The following is a 16,451-nucleotide window of genomic DNA, read 5'->3' as shown; positions in this document are numbered from 1 at the left end:
GAGTATTGTTTTAAATTGGGTAGGGGGAAGGGAAGGCAGAACAAAAACACTGGGGAAAGTGGGGGGGTCGGGGGAGAGCACAGTGACTGACCCTGGAAGAAACCTGAGGGAAGACGTTGGGGTTGGGGGGCAGGCTGAAAAGAGTGCTCTTGATGCTGTGAGCAAAAGAAGCTGTTCCTGCTAACTGATTCCTTCTGCATTCAGACACACAGAACTCTGTATCTTCTTTGTAAAGAAACAAAGCTGCATCAAAGAAAACACCAGACTTTATCATTTCTACTTCCAAGTGAACATCCCCAGGGCCCCAAAACTTTGACTAGCCACTCAGGTCAAAAAGGGGTAATGTTACCATTTATTTTATAAAATAACTTCAGTTATCGGAATTTATTCCCCCATGTGGGAAGAAACATCTGGTTTGATCCCAAAGGTTTTTAATTGTCCCTTTCTTTGCTGATGGGATTCATTCTGCAACAGTTCTTGCTCCACTGCCTACATCACAGAAATTTAGAGATACTTTTCTAAATTACATTTGATAACCTACTCAAGTAGACTTTTCAGCCCACACAGGTATCTTTCACATTATCCATTGGCAAAGAGATTCATCCTACAATTGTATCTGAAGTTTGTGCATATGGAATGGCATAAAGTTAAAAGAAGAGATATTCTTGACAGCTTATTGTGTAAATCTTTCTGACACAGTTTCTGCATTTCTGGTGGAGAAGAGAACTGATAGCTACAAAGTAGGTCAAGAATTCCTGAGAGACATATTGACTGCCTTTGATTTTTCTACCTTGAAGTTCAAAGAGCATGAGTAAGTTCATTGTAAAAGGGAGGAACTGAGTTATTTTAAGAAATAAGGAACACACTTAGCATGAAGTACACTAAGAACTTGAGAAAGAGCTGGTCATAAATCAGGCAGTTTGCAAAAAAATAATTGTATATATAGAGTTTCATAATTTTGCTTTTGGACAGTAGTTATTAATTCCTAGCAAATACTTTCTATCATTTAGTAGCTACTTTTTTCTTTTTGGCTATTGATTTCAGGGAGAAATGTAATGCTATAAACCTAATTATGTATACTGTGCTTCATATTGATTGCCGAGTTTGGTAATTGTTCCTTGAAATACTTTACTTAGCCTGAGAGCTTAGGGCTAGATCCACAAAGGGGACTTAGGTTCTGTGTTGCACCTGTGTGTGCCCTGCCAGCTATTGGAATCTATAGCCTCAGGTTAGACACCCAGTCTCTCTCTACAATGTATAGTGAGAGTTAGGTGTCTAAGAATGGGATCCATAACGGCCAGCAAGCTGACTGGGGAGACACCTAAAATAGCCAATAGGAAATGCCAAAGAGAGGGACGTGGCTTAAGTCTAACCCCTCAAAGGGATTTAGGGTAATGGGGCCCAACCTAGCCTTTAGATGCTACTGCATTATAGATGTTAAACAACGGTAATAATAAAATGACAATGAGATCTCAATATTCACATGAGAAGAGTTGCAGAATCAGACGCAAATCAGGTACATTAGAGCTATTCAGAATTCTGTTCTGCTTAGATTTATGGATTGGAATTTGGCAGAGGCAAGATTAATATAATAGAGAGAGATAAAGAGATAGCGAGAGAGTGACATGGTCCTTTTAAAATGTTAGAGGGGAAAGCTTTGTTTTTCAAAATCAATCTTTTGAAAAACCTAATCCAGATTGTGATTAGAAGTTGTGTAAACAGTTTTGTAGATGGCAGAATTGTTTTATAATTGTTTTACTATGTTGTGTCCATAGTAAAGATGTAGCCTCAATGGAGACAGTTAGCAAACAGACCTATCTGCTGATTCAAAGGTAGTATGAGTAATGATTGAGAAGAAATGCTTTTTTTGCAATCTGTCACACATTAGTGACATTAAGTGAGGGATTTGTCATTCTCCTTGCTAGTGGTGGAATGTCTCAGAGCTTTAAGGAGAGAATTACAACACACACCTCTTTTTTTTTCCCCAAGCAAACTCTGCTAGTAATAAAACCAAGGCCAGCACACAGAGTGCATATTTCTTTGGGCAGTTTATGCATAAAGCTCCAGCAGTGTTTTAAGAGCAGCCAGAGTGGTTCATCCAGCTAACATCATCCCATGGCAGTGGCTGGTCAAAGGCAGTCCCGCCTTCCATATTTTGAGATTAGCCTGGCCACTGGCCAGGAACAAATGTCCCCTGAGTGGCCACCTGGTTAGGCAGCCTGTCACCAGGTTGCCCTTTTATAAGGTTGGCTGCAGCTGGGAAAGGGAGTATGTGAAGGATACCTGGAGAAGGAGTCTTCTCTCCTGATTGGGGGACAGAGTTCTCTGGGCAGGGCTGCCAGTAAGGCATGGGGATACCACAAGGACACTTCCTTATCTTTGTTGTGACATGGGCTCCTTCCCCCATCCCAGGCAGTCGTGGGGCTGCTGTGTGGTGGCAGTGGGGAAGGAGAGCTTTTAGCAAGCAGGGTGAGCTCTCTTCCTAGATTTTGTAGAGGTGGGGGAGGTGGGATTCCCTGTACTATAAACCCTGGCCTACCATTTAGCCTTATATATGGTGTATGAGTAGTACACTTCAGCCACCAACAAGCCTCAGAGCAATTAGGCTGTAGGCCACATTCTGTCCCTGTCCTCATCTCACTGTGAACAGTTCCCACTGAACTCTATGGGAGGTGACTGTGCTTAGCTGAGAGTGGATTTTTTTCCTATACCTTAGTAATCCTGGTGCGTGTTGAGCCGTAGCAGTTACATTACTTTAAAGTGACAAGACTGTACATAAAAATAAACACTAAACTGCAAGAGCGAGTTACAGGAGGGGTCCAGGCTTTGCACGTGTTGAACAGGGACCGCACTCTCATGAATCACACTTTGCAGCTTTGTGACAATTGAACTGTGAAACTGTCTTCTTGCTGTTGAGCAGAGACCTGATTGACACTGAAAAGTTACATCGGCATAGCTACATCTCTCAGGGGTGTGAGAAATTCACACCCCTGAGAGAGATATAGTTAAGCCAATCTAACCTCTGGTGTAGACAGTGCTTCTGTTGACCGAGCTATCACTTCTCAGGGAAGTAGGTTACCTACAGCAATGGAAGAACCCCTGCTGTCACTGAAGTAAGTGTCCACAGTGAAGTGCTATAGCAGTATAGCTGCATCACTGCAGCTTTGCTGCTGTTGCGGTTTGAGTTTAGATATAATATCTATTGGTATGTCTATACTACAAGAGCAACAGTGGCACAGCTGCTGCTAAACAACTAAGGTAGGCACTTGCCACAGCAACATAAGGGGTTTTCTGTCAACCTAGCAGTGCCTATAGCAGGGTTTAGGTTGATGTAACTGGATGCAGTGAGAAATAGCTTTAGCTCAGGTAATGTGCAAATGTTATTGGTATACTATGGAAGTCTTCACAGTGCTCTGTCAGGAGAAAACATCAGAAAATACAAGTTCATCTTTGCTTTATGAAGAATTCAAAGGGCATTTCCTCAGAGGAGAGCTGTATTATCTTAGCCTCCCTAATATTAACACTCATTATAGGTTGTACATTCAAGTGCTTAATTTTGGTCTCCAGAGTGGGGCTGGTCAATAGAAACTGCAAAATGCTTATTCTCCTAAATATTCTTGTGGAAAAGGAGGAGATATGACCTAATAGATCCAAACTAAAGAAATTGATTGATTATTAGAGAACATTAGTTTTCCTAATGGCACTTGCATCAACTGCGTAATGAGTGTGATTTTTACTCTAAGTGGTGGATTGGTTAAGAACCTGGCAGTCCATTGAGCTAACTAAAGACACTCTTCTCCATATTCCCCTCTCTGGGAAGGCTGATAAGTGAGTGGGACCCTAACCCACAACTCCCCGAGTGTATCTTAGTGCATAAGTGAGGACTATTGCCTATGGCATACGGGGGGTAGGGGTGGGACAGCAAGTTTCTACCAGAGTCTTCTCCTACCTTCTTCCCCAAATGCATGAGGGAAAGCAGCATCAGCTACTGCAGTAACTTGTGTAGCTTTCCCTTCCATCCTATGGAACCACTTGTTCAGAGGACAGCTAATGTAATGCTGATCTTTAAAAAAGGTTCCAGAGGTGATCCTGGCAATTACAGGCCAGTAAGCCTAATGTCAATACCAGGAAAACTGGTTGAAACTATAGGAACGAACAGAATTATCAGACACACAGATGAACATGATATGTTGGGGGAGAGTCAATGCTGCTTTTGTAAAAAGAAATCACGCCTCACCAATCTATCAGAATTCTCTGAAGGGAGTCAACAAATGTGGATAAGGGTGATCGAGTTGATATAGTGTGCTTGGACTTTCAGAAAGCCTTTGACAAAATCCTTCACTAAAGGTTCTTAAGCAGACCTGGGATAAGAGGGAAGGTCCTCATGAATCAGCAACTGCTTAAAAATAGGAAACAAAGGGTAGAAATAAATGGTCTGTTTTCACAGTGGAAAGAGGTAAATAGCAGGGTCTCCAAAGGATCTGTACTGGGACCAGTACTGTTCAACATATTCATAAATGATCTGGGTAAAGGATAAACAGTGAGGTGGCAAAGTTTGCAGATGATACAAAAGATAGTTAAGTCCAAAGCTGACTATGAAGAGTTACAAAGGGATCTTACTAACAGGATGACTTGGCAGCAAAAAGACCAATGAAATTCAATGTTGATAAATGCAAAGTAGTGCACACTAGAAAACATAATTCCAACTATACATACAGAATGATGGGGTCTAAATTGGCTGTTAGCACTCAAGAAGGATCTTGGAGTCATTGTGGATAGTTCTCTGAAAACGTCTGCTCAATGTGGAGCAACAGTTTAAAAAGCTAACAATGTTAGGAACCATTAGAAAAGGGATGGATAAGTATTATAACTCCACTATCTAAATCTATGGTATGCCCACCCCTTGAATCCTGCATGCAGTTCTGGTTGCCTCATCTCAAAAATATAAGAAATGGAAAAGGTACAGAGAAGGGCAACAAAAATTCTATGGGGTATGGAACAGCTGCCATATGAGGAGAGATTAAAAAGCCTGGGACTGTTCATCTCAGAAAAGAGATAATAAAGGGGGGATATGATAAAGGTCTATACAATCGTGGATGGTGTGGAGAATGTGAATAGGGATGTGTTATTTACCCCTTCACATAACACAAGACTCAGGGGTCACCCAATGAAATTACTAGGCAGCAGGTTTAAAACAAATATAACGAAGTAGTACTTCATACAATGCATAGTCAACATGTAGCATTGTCAGGATATAGTGTGAAGGCCACAAGTATAACTGGGTTGAAAAAAGAATTAGATAAGTTCATGGTGTCTCATCAATGGCTCTTAGTTGTTTTATTAATGTCTGTTATTTCACTGAGTCCTGTGCAATGTGTAAATTCTTGATCTCAGCTGGCATGCAATGGCAGAGTAATACAACTGGTATAAAGGGCAGGTTGGTAGCTTGCCATTGAAAGTGTGTGTAAGTGTAACATGCTTGCCACTATGTGCCCTGGTGCAGTGGCCAGTAGTCATTGGAGTCGCTGCATTGCCCTGAGTGTCAGCTCTTACTCCCTCCTATGATCCTCTGAGTCACAGGGAGAATACAGGGCATGGCCCCTCCTTGTGCTAGGGTGGGAGCTGGGGGGAGTTGCTCCAAATATCCCCACGTAGGCCAGTGGCTCTGAGCCCCAATTGACCCCCAATACTGAAAGCCTATAAGCATATTTTCTTTAAGTTTTATTTTGCATTTTTATGCCACCTCAAAATATTTTAAAGCAAATGTGCCTAATGTATCCTACAGTGTTTGACAAAGAGATGTGGGTGATTCATGAAAGTGATGAGAATGGGCATTAATGAAAGGTATATTGCAAACTTTTCAGCAGCTAGTATTGACAATGACTTTTTATTTCCCCCTGTGAATTCTTTTACTCTAAAGTTCATAATGGACACCTTAACAGTTCTTTGAATATTTGTTCAAAAGTCTAAGATGGTGCCTGTACTGTTCTTGCACTACTTTTAGTGTTCTCCATAGATGAGAGAGAATCTGTTCTCCTTTGAAAAGTATTGTAATATTCCTTTGATCCTGTACCTGAAAGTTTTTCTTATTAAAGAAGATTGAGAGTATAAAACCTATAGAATACAAAGGTTTTTTAATGTGCCTAAGAAAGGAATGCATACCTAATGTTGTGCATGGACATCAGATGCTCCTCCATCAGTTGATATTTGCTGGAATGTATGGGCAGAACAGCTTCTGTGAGAATATCCTATCTTGTGCTTAAAAAGTAAGATTACTTCATTGATAATATGGTAAAGTTCTTTCAATTTCCTAGCAACCTTGGACAGAGAACAACCTTTAGCGTTGAATCTCACTGTTCCCAAGTGTGTAGTTCTGGGACACAGGTGTTTAATCTTCTTAGTGTGTGCGCAATGCGACTCAGGTGGCATGTGACCAGGATTCATCACTGAATTTGGTTCGCTGGTTGGATCATTAGCTCCCCTGGCCCAGGCTGGGTACTGACAGGAAGTGTGACGTGAGTGCTGATCCATACCTATGCGGTACGCCACGGGTCCCCAATGCAGTGCCCGCAGGCACCATGGTGCCCGCCGGGGCATCTAAGTGCACCTGCCAGCAGACGAGCATCCGCCAAAATGCCACTGATTTTTGGCGGTATTTCGGTGGCAACACCTCTGGATGACTCTGCTTGTCGGTGGCATTTCGGCAGCGACACCTATTGACGTTGCCGCTTGTCGGCAGAATTTCGGCGGATGTTCGTCCGCCGCCACAGTCCTCTGTGGCATGTCGTCTGGCACCCGCCAGACAAAGAAGGTTGGGGATCACTGCGATTTTTTTGGATAGAGCCCTTCCTCAGTGCATATGCGTGACTCTCATGAATGCCACTGATGATTGTATGCATGAGCCTCTGAGGGAGAATATACTTGTGCATATGACTCAGACAAAGGTCCCTAAGTATGTGTTGGCTTTTACTTGTAACCATCAGAGATGGAAAGTGTGTATCTACCTGGACAGGGCTGGGGAGCAGCTAAGAAATCTACTCCACTCACACAAAGCAGGAGCACTCAGACTCTGCACAGGTGGTTGGGAAGGTGGAATCCATCCCTCTAATGCAGGGCCAACACCTGGGGCCAGTCTGCAGCTGTACTGCTGCCCCTGTTCCAGACTGTGGGTTGGAATAAGGGCTGCAGCCCCTCTGTGTCTGGTACATAGGGTCCAGCGCCAACTGACATTGTTCTGTGGCCCTTCCCTGAGCCTGTCTCCATTGTAGCCTTACACACCAGATTATGTTGTGCCAGGGCACTGATGCTTTCTGCAGCAAGGAGCGGGGTGCCACCACCCCCATGCAGCCACTTTACCGACAGATATCTGACAAAGCTCCAATGCAGTTTTGCATAAAACAAGGGCTTTGTGCTGGCTCTCAGCACTATGTGTAAAGTTCACCCTGGTTGCGGATTGTTATTGGGTTTTGTCTGGCTAACAGCTCTCGCATTTCAACTCAAATCTCTGTAAGGTAGGGAGAGGTGAGGGCAAAGAGCAGTAATAGAATACTTCAATGTTATTTTAATAGGATCACTGTTTTGTGATGTCTGGGTGTTTTTCTTCTTCTTTTCCCCTCTCTATCTTTCTCTGTCCTCTGCCAAGCTTCTGTGTTAATGCCCTCTGGTGATACTGAATTCTTTCCAAGCTTCACTTCAAAAATTCCACCAGCGTTAATTATTGTTCCAGGAGGACATCTTGCCCTAGAGAGGCAAGGTTTCTCTGAAGCCATCTGTCTGGATTTTCCCTCCCCGAGGACAGGGAGAGCAGTTAGCAGTTCAGTATTTCCAAAGGAAAACTTGCAGCTAGTGAAGATAATATGAATGACCCAGGTGCTCTGGGAAGGGAAATGCTGTCTTAAGTGTAGTATGTTCCATATGCTACCTATCCACCTACCTCAGTTAATGAGGTTCCTACTTCTTCACGCTGGTCAAGATAAATACAAAGCTTCCTAGCCCTGAAATCACCATAGTGAGGTTGCCATGGTAAAAAAAGAAAAATTGAATCCATCGCAGATTAGGCTGAAAGAGATGATACAAAGAGAACCACTAACACTGTATTGACCGCACACAGCATTTTGTCAGAATTGTATGTTCTGGATACAGTGAACTTCTAGTGTTAGTTTATATTTTTTTGCTCGATATAAACTAGTCTCTGTGTTCAATATTCATTACCGTCTGCATGTGTCATCAGCCTGGAAAATAACATTTTTAGGGATTTCTTTTTCTCATGAGAAAGGTTGGCTTTTTTTTTAAAGTGATCTGAGTACAAGAGCAGGAAACGAGACTCCTAAATCCTAATCCAATCTAATTCTAATACTGATTCCTCCTGTAGCCTTGGGCCAAATAATTTAACCTGCCTCAGTTTCCCTCCTATAAAATAAGGACAATAGTTACAACTGTGCCTGAAATGGAACTCCTGATCCAAGCCCACCTACGTTTGAGGGAAGTTCAGATCCATTTGAATTGTATGACTTAGGCCTCTCTGTAAAATGAATTCAGATCCAAACTCCACAGCTCATGTCCATTATTACTGGTGATTCTGCTTTCTTACTTCACCTGGGTAGTTGTGAGGACTGATTATTTAATGTTTGTATAGCACTTTGAAGATGAAAGCTCTGTGAACAGTTCTAATAATTATTTTATTTATTAATTATTATGATTATTTATTATTATTAAAAGAATGTTAGGGACACAGTTAAGATTTTTTCCAATTTGTTTCATGTGGCCTTCCATTCATCAAATGTATGGTCTTCTGCAGAATGTTGAAGGCCAAAATGTTTTTCACAGCTTAACTTATAAAATCCACTTGTACCTTAATACTGAGTAAAAGACATACCAGAGCAGCAAATTCAGGATGTGTGGGGGGAGTAATAACCCCTCTGCCTCTTCTGTGAATCTTGAGAAACCAGGAGGAAGTGGAAAGGAGGGTGAGGGAGAGAAGGGGTGAATTAGGAAACCAAGCATTTTCCATTACAAAATATTGTGGAATTCTGATTTGATCAAGTCATACTTATGTTTGACCATTTGGGGGGATTATTTTGGCACATTTTTTATTTTATTTTGAGAAGTGCTTTTTACACGTTTAGGCACAGCAATGCCTGTCTGTGTTTTTATTTGTTACTTGTTGTTTTTATTAACAGGATGGACACACACTAACCCCCAGAAAGGGGCCAGAGGCTTCTTACTTTGGATAGTCTTTCTTGGACTAGGTTTATCATACCATTGCCTCTAACCAATGGTGCTAACTACCTCCTAAAACCAGGATGAATCTGAGTCTTGCCACTTATAGGTCATGTTGCAGGGCCCTTTGTGTAGGCCTGTCTTTAGTAGAAAACAGAAAGGGGCAAATGCCCCAGGGAAATTCTCATTGGAAATTAAGACTTGAACGTAATCTGACCCTGGACAGTAGCTATAACGAGATGGGCAGAGTTTATAGCCTAGAACTTGAAAAGACTTAGGCATGTGCTTTCTTCACACACTGAGAGTGAATGGACTACTAGTGCATCAAGTTCAGCCTGTGCCAAAAGCTCTGCAGAAAATGCACCTAGACTGAACTAGATGTGAAATCTATGCACGTACATGGTGTCTAGATACTATAGTGATGCATGCATTAGAAATGCATATAGACAACTATTCTTGACTTATAGGCGATTTATCTGTTCCTCCTTAAAATATTAATGCCAAAAGACATGATTTTCAACATACATTGGTGTACTGTAAAAGTGTCCAGACTTTTTTTGGTTAGGCAGCCTAATTTTTTTTTTTTTTGTAATAAACATCAACATGTCCAATGTTTTTTCTATCATTTGGAGCAGCGTGAAAGGAAATTACGATGCACTGAAAGCATATATATATGACAGACATTAACTTACCTTTTATCAGTTAAATCAGAATGCAGGGACCATGACTGTGTAAAATATAAAAATATCATGCACTAATATTTGGTACAACTAAAACTGTTAAAAACCTATGGGATATGATCTCACATATGTACAGTGGGGTATATTTTAGCACTCCCTACATCAATCCTTGCCTACTAGCATGAGGGTATGTACTCTCAATGGGCCCAATCTATAAACACATACTACTAGAAACAGTGCTTACTATCATAAATCATGGCACTGATATTCCATTGGAATAAGCACTATGACTGCAGGATTATGGCCAAGGAAGTAGTGATGGTACCTTTCCATGGAGAACAGTGCCATCTTGTGGGCAACTGTAGTTTACTCTATATCTGGCATATTCTAAATTCTACGGAGAGGATCCTTCATAATATTTAAATGACCTCTATTTACCTCATTAGCTCCCCCGGTTGTCTGAAATGCTCCAACCAGAGTCTGAATCTTTAAAGATCAAAGTTAAAACACTTGTGACTGGAAAAGGCCTCCTAAGTTTGTTCCTGGTCCTTAAACAATGAGAACATCTAAGCTCCCTTCATTTTCTCTTGAAAAGTGTTTTATGATGATGATGATGATGATGATAATTACTTTAAAAGGTGCCAGCAGACTCCTCATTGTTTTTGTGGATACAGACTAACACGGCTACCTCTCTGAAAGAAAGGTGTTTTGTGTTTTTTAAAAATAGCCTGGTTTTAAACTGATTCAGGGCATTCTTCCTGATACAGCAAACAGATGGTCAACGGAGGGCCCCAACCCATAGGGTACTAACAGTTGGAAGAACTGGGCCTACTGAGGCCTCATAAACCTGGGTGCTTATTCTGAACTGGAGCAGTAATGAACTTTTGACCACCAAGGAATCCCCTTGGGTGGGGTGTTAGGATTGGGGTGACCCTAGTAAGAGTATTAGCCTGCATGTAGGTTCTTTTATTGCTTTTAATGCATTTTCTCTGTATTGCTCATTACCATAAGAATAAAGGAGGCTTGCATAAGAAGTGCTGCATAGGTAACTTACATCTGTAGCAATTACACCTGTTAGTCTCTAAAAAGAAAGCAAGCAGGTGTGCTTGGGCAACCTGTCTGTAACAGGAAATACACAGTGAAGGCAGGGAACTGTGCAGCGTGGAAATACCCTGGTCAGAGGAGAGAGATACGTGCGTGGCTCCACCCAAGAGAGGCAACAGTTGGGGAGCTGGAAGCCTGAGACTGGGTGCCCTGGCTGGACCACTGAGAAGAAATACAGGTGCAGTTGCCCGGACCTGTGACACGTGAAATGGGAACAATGGGTCAATAGTTTAGCCAAAGAAAGGCATGGAGAGATTGTTGGTGAAGAAAACAAAGTAGGAAGAATTTATTCTCTCTCTTTCAGTATCTCCAGTCTCTTCTCCTGCCCTGCAGTTTTGATCTTGTTTTATTCTAACCTACCCTCAGCTCACTCCTGCTTCCTCATGACGTCCCCCAGCCACACACTTGCTGTTCCTCCCCCGCCCCCATCCCTCCCTATTCACAATACTCACTTCCCTGTGCTGCTCCCAGCTCCACATGTCTACAGGACTGCAGGGTGCATGGAATCTAATGAGCAGGGGAGGCAGAGCCAGCAGACACCTTTCAAGAGCTCTAGTCCCTTGGCACCTTATTGTATCTCTCTGGGAAGGGGTAAGGATTCTCTCCCCCTCGCCCCACAAGGGCATAGGGAGTCACGGAGGTAGGAAGAAAGTAATGCTGAGCTTCTGGGTCTTGAAGCTAATCCCACTGATAAGGGCTCAAGCCCCAGATCCACAAAAGGACTTAGGCATTGCAACAGTGAGCACTGCAATGCCTAATCTTTAAGTGCCCGGAAAAGTCGCTGGAACAACAATAGGGGCCACAAAGCCTGACTTAGGTGCCTAGGCTCCCTTTACACTGAATGGGGAGAGACAGGCTCCTTAGAATGCCAGCCACAAAAGCCAACATCCCAGGCAGGGAGCCACCTAAGCTGGCCAATGGGAGATGCTGATGACAGGGATGGATAACATAAGTTAGGTGGAGGAATGTCTATGTTCCTCTGGTTGGTGGATCATGCTGGGGCTTACGTGGGAGACAGGCATCCAGATGCGGACAGTGGGGTAGCAGCTCACATGCCCAGAGGCAGCAACTCGGGCGCCATGGGAACTTTGACCCTGAAAACTGACAGTGAGTGTTAAGTGCCTACACAGGGTCCACTGGGACTTTTGGGAATCACAGTGGAGCCCAAACGGAGACTTACACATGTAAGTGCCTTTGTACAACTGAGCTTGTTTGTCTTCCTTTTCCAATAGGGCAACTAGTGTTTTTATCACTAAATTGCTAAAATTGGCCTAGTCCCTGATTATTGTTGGGCAGACATTATGAAATCAGGTAAAGTCCCCTCTCTTCCCCTTAAGCCTTGCTTTAGATCATTCCCTATTGCAACCTAATTTAATATTCAGGCTAAGGAGAGAGGCTGGCAGTAAGTGCTTTGCTGAAGAAAATAGCCAGTGTCAGCTGCAGGGCTGGCTTTAGGCCAATTCGCCAGATTCCCGGGAATCGGGCCCCACACCTAAGAGGGGCCCCACGCCTTTTTAATTTTTTTTACTTACCCCGGCTGCGGTCTGCTCTGGGGTCTTCCATGGCCCCGCTCCCCTGACCAAAGCGCCGGCGGGAACGCGGCTGCCCCACAGCCCCGCTCTCCCAGATGGAGCTCCAGGCCCTTTAAATAGCCCCCAGAGCCCTGGGGTAGCGGGGGAGTCCGGGGGCTATTTAAAGGGCTGGGGCTCCAGCTGCCTCTGCCACCCCGGTCCTTTAAATAGCCGCCAGAGCCCCGCCGCCCCCATGCATTCCTCAGGGTTCCCGCAGCTATTTAAAAGGTCCGGGGCGGAGTAGAAGCAGGGGAGCCCCGGGCCCTTTAAATAGCCCCCAGAGCCCTGGGATAGCGGGGGGCTTGGGGGCTATTTAAAGGTCCGGGGCTCCAGCTGCCTCTGCTGCACCCCCTGCCCCCCCTGCCTGCAGCCAGCTCTGCACTCCGTGCCCACAGCCAGCCCCTGCCAAATCCCGTCCTGTCTTCAGCCAACCCCTGCCACACACCCCTGCGGCCCTGCCCAAAGCCAGCCAGCCCCCCCCCACACCCCTGCACACCCTACCCTGCCCACCCGCCCTGCCCGCACCCAGCCCCGCACCCCCTGTCCTGTGTCCAGCCAACCCCTGCCGCACCCCTCCTGCCTGAAGCCAGCCAGTCCTGCACTCCTCTGTCTCCAGCCCTGCCAACCCCTGCTGCACCCCCCTGTGGCCCTGCCTGAAGCCAGCCCACCCCACACACCCCCGTCTCCAGCCTGCCCCGCACCCCTTGCCCTGCCTGCAGCCAGACCCTACCTCCAGTCAGCCCCTGCCCTGCCTCCAACCAGCCCCATGTCCACTGCTGCCCTGCAGTTCCCAGGGCAGTAACCCTGCACACCTGCTTCAATGATGGGGGCAGGGAGCAGCTGGGACCCACACATGTGCACACCCCTAGGGAGTGGCAGGGACCCACACATGTGAAATGACAGTCATTAATACTCAGTCAACAGCATATATGATGCAATGTACATAATATATAATTTTATTATTTATATAGTTATGGAAAGTAAATAATATATGGAAGAAATGAAAGGCTTTTTTTTTTTTACACTTTTTTTTTTTTAGTCATCCCTGCCAGGGCCCTGCCGAAAATGTTCGAATTGGGCCCCGCACTTCCTAAAGCCGACCCTGGTCAGCTGCTGCAGCCGAGTACAGCTTGTACACACAGACTGCTGTCTTTGCTACAACATGAGTCACTGACAGTTTTCTTCAGCTAGGAGGGATTTCTGGATTTTATTTTTTTTTAAAGAGAGGAAGTAAGTATCGGTGTGGTTTAAAAACTGGGCAAGGGCAGGTAAGGTAAAGATAAACAGCAGGGCAGAGTGCAAAAACTAGAGTGGACTCTCTCCCAAGATTTTAGTGCTGCAAGACCCCTTTACTCCAGTTGCAACTCCTATCGGTCTCTCTCAGACGTGTTATGAATTGGGTGAAACCTTATAAGGGGTTGACTTAAAACCTCACTGAGAGTGAAGGGTATGAATGCACCCTTCAATTAACATACCTGTAAGGATAAATCAATCACCAAGCTCCCACCTAAGACAAAAGTTTTGTAACCCCACCCAGAAGTTCTGGAATGTGTGTGGGGAGGGGCTTTCACTGATTATTGTTTTTGGGAAGTGTGTTTATATGAGGGAAGGCAGAACATAGAACCAGAGAAAGACAAGGCAGCCTGAAGAAATCCAAGCAGGATTCTGTGAGCACAGTAAGATTGGAGGAGAAAACTTAGAGAGCTTTTTGGTCTGGTGCTGGCTGAAGAGGCTTAGGGGCCTAGGCTATAACCAAAGAGGAAACCCCCTTCCCCTCCCCCCCCCCCCGCTCCCATTTTTGGTTTCTCCTGCATTTGGTGATCAGCATTTTGTACATTCCCTGCATTTAAAAAAAAAATGCATCAGAGAAAATACCAGCCTGCCGTGTCAACTTTTTCTTCCAGCTGGAACAGTCTGAGGGCCCCAAACTTTACCTAGCTGCTCGGGTCCAAAAGGAAGAGCAGTGCTAATACCGTCTTACATTATCTTCCCCCTCTCATCAGCCGCTACCTGCTGCTCACACCCTCCACTCCCTGACTGGCGCTGTTCTTTCCTCTCTACACTACCCCCAGCTGAAGTTCCAGCAAGGTTCAGACTGGAGCAGGTTGAGTGAACTGAGGCCCAGATCCGCAAAAAGAACTTAGGCACTTAACTCCCCACATTAGGCGCCTAAAACCAATAAAATGTAGGCGCCACGGAGATCCTCAAAACAATTGCTCAGCTGCAGTCTAATCCTGTAGGTATCTAAAATCCCTCAGTGCCTAACTTTCCACCCTAAAAATCCCCATGACACTTAAGTCTCTGCCACTGGGCCCCTGCACCAAGTACTTGGACAGTTATTTCATGCCTATGCCCCGGTCGGATCCTCCAACCCGGGGAAGATAGGTATTGCCTGGCCTATCTCACTTGCCAGAGCTTGATCCGGTAGGTGTGTTCTCAGCACAACTCGCAGATCAGGCCCCTTATAACATCTGGTTGAAAGAGGAGCCGCCTCCCTCAACTTTTAGCCCAACAGTAATCCCCTCCTCTGCTAGATGGGGAGAAAGGTGGGAGATCCCTATTCAAATCCTCTCAGGAGGGTGCTCTAAGCACTGGGCTATAAGCTATTCTGAGTTGGGGCTCTCTCAGTTTCTCCTGTTGAAGCTGTTCTGTCTTGGATAAATGCTTAGTCATTGTGCCAGAAATGGACCATGAGAATGACTCTGTCAGCTGGTGGATTGAGCACCCAGGTGGGAGACCCAGAATCCAGTTCCCCTGCTCCAATGACTCTTCAATCAGTTATACAAAGTGGAACATCTTCACTAGGAGAGACCCACCTCAGACTATCCCATAGCCCAGTGGTTAGGGCACTCTCCTGAGAAGTGGACAGGCAAGTAGGGTGGTAAATTATTAATTCATTGAAAAAGAAAAGTTTTGTGGGTGAAGAAAACAAACAATTGCCCCTCCCCACCCCAGCCCAATTTCCAGTGAAATACCAGGGAGATAAAATTAGCAAGTTCAAAAATCACTTAAAAATTCACTAGTAGTAATATGCTCCAATACGTCTGTTAGTTTATAAGGTGCCACAGAACTCTTTGCTGCTTTTACAGATCCAGACTAACAAGGGTACCCCTCTGATACTAGTAGTAACAGTTACATCACATCTCAGGTTATTTAAGGTATTTCTACTTCTGCAATGCTCCTAGGTCCCAGTCCTGCAAAAACTCATGCATGCGAGTAGTCTCATTGACTGCCATTGGATTACTCACAGGCCTAAGGGCTTGGTGGACTGGGGCCTTATTCTCATTATCCTGAACCTTGTATCGTTATTTACTCCAGTGCAAAATGATTGTAAAACAGTACTATTCTAATTTGGTAGTTTTACACCCATTCTACACTGGTGCATAGGTAATGGAGAATCAGATGTATGATCCATCCAGAACAGGACAAGAAACCTTGGCAGAAGCAGTATGGAAAAGCATGCACTGCAACATAGGCTATTCCTATACTGGGGAGAGGTGACTTCAGTTAACAGTGCTGTCACTAAAAGGTACTTTTTATAAATCATCAATTCACTTAATAATTAAATATATATGGCAGGTATCTATGAATGACACATTATAGCTATGTGAACAAACACACTTTAGAGTTAAAAGTTGTCTTTTGCCCTTCATCCTGCTGAATGCCATAGTTAAAATCTGTTCACCTGATGGAAGTGCCTTTGTATCTGGTCAGTTAGGGAGATTTCCACAGCAGTGCATGGAGTAGTTACCGCTACAAATATCAGAATAGTTAATAGGATTTGTTCATCTAACGTCCCCCCATAATGCTCTAAAATGTAGCTGTTCCGAGGAGATATGACGTGATCATTGATCCAATGCTGCTGATAGATTAACTG

The sequence above is a fragment of the Mauremys mutica genome, chromosome 1 (genome assembly GCF_020497125.1).
Source record: "Mauremys mutica isolate MM-2020 ecotype Southern chromosome 1, ASM2049712v1, whole genome shotgun sequence".
Taxonomy (NCBI): domain Eukaryota; kingdom Metazoa; phylum Chordata; order Testudines; family Geoemydidae; genus Mauremys; species Mauremys mutica.
The sequence above is the reverse complement of the archived record's forward strand: the minus strand, read 5'-3'. Positions refer to the sequence as shown.